We start from the raw sequence: 7,911 nt of genomic DNA, 5'->3' as shown, positions 1-7,911 counted from the left end.
CTCCTTTTTTGGGTTCCCCCCTAATATTAAAAGTACTTCCGCCCAATTTTGGGGGACCCCACAATTTTGACGTTCCTTCCCCTAACTTGGGGCTTCAACCCTTCAATTTTGGGGGGGGCTCCCACCCTCTTATTTTGGCCTTCCGCCCTAATATTAGGCCTAACCCCTAAGAACCTTGACCCCTAACGCTATGGCAACCACGGATCTAACCCTAACCCCTACCCCAACAAACCCTAGAAACCCTAACCCTAAAAACCCTTACAGCCCTAACCCGATAAAATTTACCACACTAAACCCCTGAAGACTGTTCTGGGGGGTCCACATCCAATTCTGGAATTTCACACTTCCATTTAAGTCTTCTTCCCCCCAATTTGGGGGTTCGCCCACCCAATTTTGGGGGTTCCTCCCCTAATTTGGGGGGGACACAACCGATTTTAGAGTCCCCCACCCTCCTTTTTTGGGTTCCCCCCTAATATTAAAAGTACTTCCGCCCAATTTTGGGGGACCCCACAATTTTGACGTTCCTTCCCCTAACTTGGGGCTTCAACCCTTCAATTTTGGGGGGGGCTCCCACCCTCTTATTTTGGCCTTCCGCCCTAATATTAGGCCTAACCCCTAAGAACCTTGACCCCTAAGCCTATGGCAACCACGGATCTAACCCTAACCCCTACCCCAACAAACCCTAGAAACCCTAACCCTAAAAACCCTTGCAGCCCTAACCCGATAAAATTTACCACACTAAACCCCTGAAGACTGTTCTGGGGGGTCCACATTCAATTCTGGAATTTCACACTTCCATTTAAGTGTTCTGCCCCCCCAATATGGGGGTTCGCCCACCCAATTTTGGGGGTTCCTCCCCTAATTGGGGGGGACACAACCAATTTTGGGGGGGACACAACCAATTTTGGGGGGGACACAACCAATTTTAGAGTCCCCCACCCTCCTTTTTTGGGTTTCCCCCAATATTAAGAGCTCTTCCGCTCAATTTTGGGGGACCCCACAATTTTGACGTTCCTTCCCCTAACTTTGGGCTTCAACCCTTCAATTTTGGGTGGGCTCCTCCCCTCTTATTTTGGCCTTCCGCCCTAATATTAGGCCTAACCCCTAAGAACCTTGACCCCTAACCCTATGGCAACCACGGATCTAACCCTAACCCCTACCCCAACAAACCCTAGAAACCCTAACCCTAAAAACCCTTACAGCCCTAACCCGATAAAATTTACCACACTAAACCCCTGAAGACTGTTCTGGGGGGTCCACATCCAATTCTGGAATTTCACACTTCCATTTAAGTCTTCTTCCCCGCAATTTGGGGGTTCGCCCACCCAATTTTTGGGGTTCCTCCCCTAATTTGGGGGGGACACAACCGATTTTAGAGTCCCCCACCCTCCTTTTTTGGGTTCCCCCCTAATATTAAAAGTACTTCCGCTCAATTTTGGGGGACCCCACAATTTTGACGTTCCTTCCCCTAACTTGGGGCTTCAACCCTTCAATTTTGGGGGGGGCTCCCACCCTCTTATTTTGGCCTTCCGCCCTAATATTAGGCCTAACCCCTAAGAACCTTGACCCCTAACGCTATGGCAACCACGGATCTAACCCTAACCCCTACCCCAACAAACCCTAGAAACCCTAACCCTAAAAGCCCTTACAGCCCTAACCCGATAAAATTTACCACACTAAACCCCTGAAGACTGTTCTGGGGGGTCCACATTCAATTCTGGAATTTCACACTTCCATTTAAGTGTTCTGCCCCCCCAATATGGGGGTTCGCCCACCCAATTTTGGGGGTTCCTCCCCTAATTGGGGGGGACACAACCAATTTTGGGGGGGACACAACCAATTTGGGGGGGTCCCCCCAATTTTAGAGTCCCCCACCCTCCTTTTTTGGGTTTCCCCCAATATTAAGAGCTCTTCCGCCCAATTTTGGGGGACCCCACAATTTTGACGTTTCTTCCCCTAAATTGGGGCTTCGACCCTTCAATTTTGGGGGGGGCTCCCCCCTTAGTTTGGCCTTCCACCCTAATATTGGGCCTTACCCCTAAGAACCCTGACCCCTAACACTACGGCTCCCACGGATCTAACCCTAACCCCTACCCCAAAAAACCCTAGAAACCCTAACCCTAATAACCCTTACAGTCCTAACCCGATAAAATTTACCACACTAGACCTACGCCTAAAAGCCCTAACCCTAAAAATTAAGACCCTCTAAACCCTAACCCAAAACGTAAAGATTCTCAAAGCCCTAACGCTGGAGACCCTAACCTTAAAAAAAAAAAATAAGACCTTAAAACCCTAACCCTAAATACCTGACCATAACTAAAACCCTAAGACCCTAACCCTAAAAACCCTATCAACACTAAAACCACAAAATACTTTAAAACCTTAACACACTAACCCCCAAACCCTAACCCTTATAACTCCAACCCTAACAACCTTAAAATCCTAACCCTAAACCCTGGAAACCCTAACCCTGAAACCCAACCCTACTGCCTTAGCCCTGAAACCTTAAAACCCTAACACCTTATTAGAAACACTCTGTAACCAATACCATAGGCTCAGGCAAGTATCTCAGTGAGGTAGCATTTTTATTCACGATTGCAATGGCAGGCGTTCCACAAGCCACCTACTAGTTCCATAACACAGTTTATATAATTTTTTTTTTCCTCTCGGTGACCAAGACCCTCCCCAGTTTCCCCATTGACTGAGTAATCCATGTTCACGATCTATCCAGTGCTTCACAGAAAATACACAGCTGCTGGCCTGTTACTAGTCAATTTTATTTTTTTCTTGACTGTTTTCCTCTTTGAGGTGGTAATGTTTCTTACACCGTGATTTCCACCCAATTGCTCTAAGGATTCTGGTTGTCTGCATTTTACAAGGTTGTCTGTTAAGCTTTCTTATCACTGCAAGCATATATCAATACCACCTTCCTTCCCTCTAAACGATGTAACTCTGTGCAAAAACATTTTTATTCCCACAACCTTGATCCCCTTACCCTAAAATCCTTATTCTCTTTAACCGTAACAACTCTAACCACAACCCTAACCCTTCATATCAACCCCCCGACGCTAATGACACTGACTAATGATCCAAACCCCAAACCCCAGGCAACCAACAAAGAAACAGACACAAAGCTGAAAACTACAAAAAAGGCAAAACCCTGGATACAGACCCCAAATCACAAACACGCTACCAAAATGCTACAGAAAAGCCCCAGACGCAGGCCCCAAGCACTACAGCTAGGCCCCAGAAGCTCTAGACACATCCCAAAGCCAAAATGCAATCCCCAAACACTACAGAAAAGCCCCCGAACACCAGACACAGGCTGCAGAAGTCTACAAGCAGGCCCCAGCCACACCCGGATGCAGACCCCAACTGTCCACAAGAAGCTCCCAACCCACCCCCCCCCATGAACTGGACCCCCCACCACCACCACCAGATGCATGCCCCAGGCCCCAGGCCTCAGCCCCAGCCCCCACACCCCAGACTCAGGCCCCAAAGGTGTACAACCAGCTCCCAACTGCCCCCCTCAAAGGGAGGCCCCAAAGCCTGCCAGAGGACCCTAGAGCGTACAAGCAGCTCCCAACCCCCCCGGCACAGGCCCCAACCCCCCCCCAGACACAGGCCCCAAAGGTGTACAAGCAACTCCCCATCCTCCCCAGAGGCACGCCCCAAAGGTGTACAAACAGCCCCAACCCCCCAAGACCCAGACCCCTACAGCGTAGAAGCAGCTCCCAACCCCATGCCCCCAAGGCACATGCCCCAACCCCTCCCCCAAGGCAGGCCCTAACAGTGTACAAGCAGCTCCCACCCCCCCCCAGACGCAGGCCCCAAAGGTGTACAAGCAGGCCCCTACAGTATACAAGCAGCTCACAACCACCCCCCCAAAGGCAGGCCCCAAGCCCCTCCAGATGCAAGCCCGAAAGGTTAAAACCAGCTCCAATCCCCTAACCCCCCCCGCCCCGCGCAGACGCAGGCCCCAAAGGTGTACAAGCAGTTCCCAACCCCTCCAAGGCAGGCCCCAAAAGTGTACAGGCAGGCCCCTACAGTGTAGAAACGCTCCAACCCCCCCCGCTTCCACCTCGAGGGAGGCCCTCCCCCCCCAGTATACACGAAGCTCCCAACCCCCTCTCAGAGGAATGCCTAAAAAAGTATACAAGCAGCTCCTAACACCCCCCCCCCCCAAAAAGAGGCAGTCCCCAAAGGTGTACAAGCAGGCCCTCAAATCCCTTAGGTGTACAAGCAGGCCCTTCAAATCCCTTAGCCCCTGCGCCAGCTTTATTGGCGAGCAGCGAGGCTGGGGGGGGAGGGGGGCAAGACAGCCTTAAATAAAATACAAATATAAAAAGTGTTATAAATGGCTGTTATAAATCCAAATAGGATTACAATCAAAGTTTACAATTTATTAAACGAATAGAGGCAAGCAAGCAGCGCTGGGTGCGCCGGGAGTCTCTGCTCCCCCAGGACGCACGCCTGTTACGTAAGGCAGCTGGTTTTGATGCTCCCAGGCTAATACATATTCATTACTACTTCGAGAAGAGGCAGGGTTATTAGAATTGGTTTCCGGAATCCGAAACCCCTCCCAGGGGCGCCTGCGTACCAGTCTCTGGTGGTCTCTCGGGGCTTGCTCGGGCTGAATGCTGGTTGTCTTCCTCTCAGGCTTTTGTCCTTCAATTGTCCTTCAGCTCCCCCTTCCTCCTCGTTTGGGAGCCTCTGCGCCGGATTTCAGAAACTCTAGCAACATCCCCTGCAGTAGTCAGCACTTTTCCCTAAAAACCCCTTTGTTCTCTTATCACCTAGACCCGGGCCTCGATGGTAACCCTTCAAATCCCTTAGTGACACGAATTGCTGGACCATTCCTTACAAAAGGAAGGATAAAATACGTAGAGGAGCAATGGCACCCGCGAAAGCCCGGCGCCGCGGGCAGAGGCAGCGAAGGTTGACGGCAGAACAGTGCTCGGTTTGAACACGGAGAGGGAAAGCGAGGGGAAGGTGGCCGAAGCCGGCCGCAGTCTCTGAGCTCTCCTCCTCCTGATTGTTTTCTCTCAAAGCCATTTCTGTCTGTGTGCGGGCACCCGGAGCCGGCAGAAGTCCCCGTGAAGTCCTTCGGCAGGACGGAGGGCTGCGTGGGCTCCAGTGAGAGAGGGAGTTAGGAGAATCTTATCAAGTAGAGATAGAGCGCTGACAGCGTTAAACTAGGATGCTACTTAGTGTCTTTGCTAACTATGGTGCATTGTGCCAATTAACTAAAGCAAGAAGCCTTGGGCCCCTTACCAAGGTCAGTCTCCTAATAAGAGAGTGAGCCTGTCTTAAGAAACTGGGAGAAACTGGTCCTGCAGATGGACAAGAGCCAAGGAGCAACTGAGTCTGTGCAAAGACAAGAGGTCAACTAGCGGTGACGAGGAAGAGTCATCAATCTTCATGCCCACGACCTCCCGTGCTGCCCAGCGCTGAATAAACATACCTACTTTACAATCTCACTGATTGTGGAGTCCCTTTTCCGCAAGTCACTAGCAGCGGTTTCTTCCGCAGAGGTTTTCCCAGAGCCGCTTCAAAGCTTCCCTCGCGGAGCTGGGGCGTCGCAGGGGGTCGTCAAAGCGCACACACACACACACACACACACACACACACAGGCGTTGTTGTCCAAACAGAAAGTATTTACAACAAATTCGACAAGCGGTTTTCCTCTGCCAGCAGCAAATGCCTGAGGGCCCCTACAGCTTCACAAATCATAGCACAAAGAGCCTAAAGTTCCTCTAAAATTTAGGGAAATGATTCAAAATAGATCTGCTAGGGGAAAACGATCACTGGCGGCAGGGTACACAATACACGCGAGTCTCAGCTCTCCTCCGCAGGGTCAGTGCCCACGCCCAAGTGCGACGCTGATGGCACCCGAACATTTGCTGTAGCAGGCAGCAGAGCCAGCAGCTCAGGGGAGCAATTTTAAAAACCAGGAGGCACTTAAACCAACCCTTAATTGACCCAGTTACTGCAGGAGAGTCCCGACTACTCGCCCTGGAGTCCTACTGTCACCAGCAAAAAGCACCAACCAAAGCTTGGGGGAACTTTGGTACAGCACAAGAGAAGGGAGTGGGGGTAGCGTAGCCGTATCGCAGAGCTGCTGCTTTTCACACCATTTTATCATCCCCGATAACTGAAAGTAAGGCCGGGTGGGCTGACCCCACCACCACCACTCCTGGCAGCATGTTTGGTCCACAACGCTAGAATAATTATTTTGCTCCCTCCCGCCCCTACAGCTTCATCATCTGAAAAGATTACAGTCAAAACAATGGCATACACAAATAAAAGTCAAGAGTTGACATAGTAACTCCGGGATTTGGGTATCAGCTGTCCGAGAAATCAGAACACCCAGGCTTCACAATGTGCCCAACATCGAGCTGTGCCAAGGGGGGCGGAAGGAAGAAGCTTTCCGTTTAAGCCTTCAGAGCATCGCTCCATCACTACGTCAATTCACAGCCACCACAGCGTGCCGATGGACATCTTTCTGTGCCAAAAGAAACAAGTGCTTTGTCCTCTTGATATCAAAGGTAGCCACCTACAGTTACGGAACCATGCACAAGACCTTAACTCTGACCAGCAGGAAAACTTAGGACAACTGAGTGCAGATCCTGCCAATTTCTACCAGTTCCAACTGTGCTTTAAGTCTCATTGCAAAGCCTCAGTTAGAAAAAGGATCACCTCAGGGTATCCAACAAGAAGAAGAGTTGTTTTCTTTTTTTTCTTTTTTTTTTTTTTTTTAATATACCATAGGACTATGCAGTTCAATCATCAATCATCTTGGAAAGCTCAAGGAGGAGGTCATCCTCATCCTTCCCTGGGTCCAAGTCGAGCTCGGCTTCCAGTATGCCGTCTGAGAGTTCCCAAAGTAGCATCTCTAAATCCTCGTCTACAGATACGGGCGCGTTGCCTGTGGAACTCAGCCGGCGTGTCCTTGCTTCTTCTAGCTGGGAAGAAGCTGAAGTCGAGCTTGAGAACTCCATTGGCTCCACGGATTCTGCCTGGCTTCCAAGATGTGCTTCAGGTCTTGGCAGAGCAAGGAAGAGAACAATCAGTATATGCCATTTCTTAACGGGAAATCCCTTTTCTGCAAACCGGCTCTTAAAACCGTAGCCAACCCCTCCTGCACTTCAATCTTACCCAGGGATTGTTATTCAATTAACCCAGGGCTACATTTAGAGCCCAATATATTAGCAGGTACATTTTTCAGTTTGGGGGTTTCTCTGTGAAGCCAGAGCACCCGGAGTCTAGCAAAGATGGGAAACCAACATGGCCTCCCGGAAGCCCAGTGTCCGAGAACTACATCTCCCGGCATGCTCTGGGAAAACAATATGGACTCCCGGAAACCCGGTGGCCAAGAACTACATTTCCCAGCACTCCCCAGAAAATTGAGCCTCGCACCTTGCCGTAGGACGCCATTTTTTGCTCTGTTACATTACCGGTTTCGTGTTTATGGAGGGTTTTCCCGCCGTTTTGGGGGGTTTCCCCTCAATTTCGGGTTTTCAGCTCTCCATTTCAGAGTTCTTCCCCGCAATTTTGGGGTTCCTTCCCCTAATTTGGTGCTTCGCCCCCCCCCCACTTTTGGGGTTCCCCCTCCATTTTGGGGATTCCCCCCAATTCCAAGCCCCCCACAATTTTGGAGGCCCCCACCATCCTTTCTTGGCCTGCCACCCTAATATTAAGGTTCTTTCCCCCAATGTTGGGGTTCTCACCACATGTTTGAGGTTCCTTCCCTTAATTTGGGGCTTAGCTCCCCGGGATCTGGGGCTTTAACCCCAATTTTGGGGGTCCCCCCCAAGTTTGGGGATTCCTCCCCAGGTCTGGGGGGGGTCCACATTCAATTCTGGAATTTCACACTTCCATTTAAGTCTTCTTCCCCCCAATTTGGGGGTT

This window comes from Anser anser (assembly GCF_964211835.1).
Source record: "Anser anser genome assembly, contig: HAP1_SCAFFOLD_223, whole genome shotgun sequence".
NCBI lineage: Eukaryota > Metazoa > Chordata > Aves > Anseriformes > Anatidae > Anser > Anser anser.
This window is presented reverse-complemented; position numbering follows the sequence as displayed.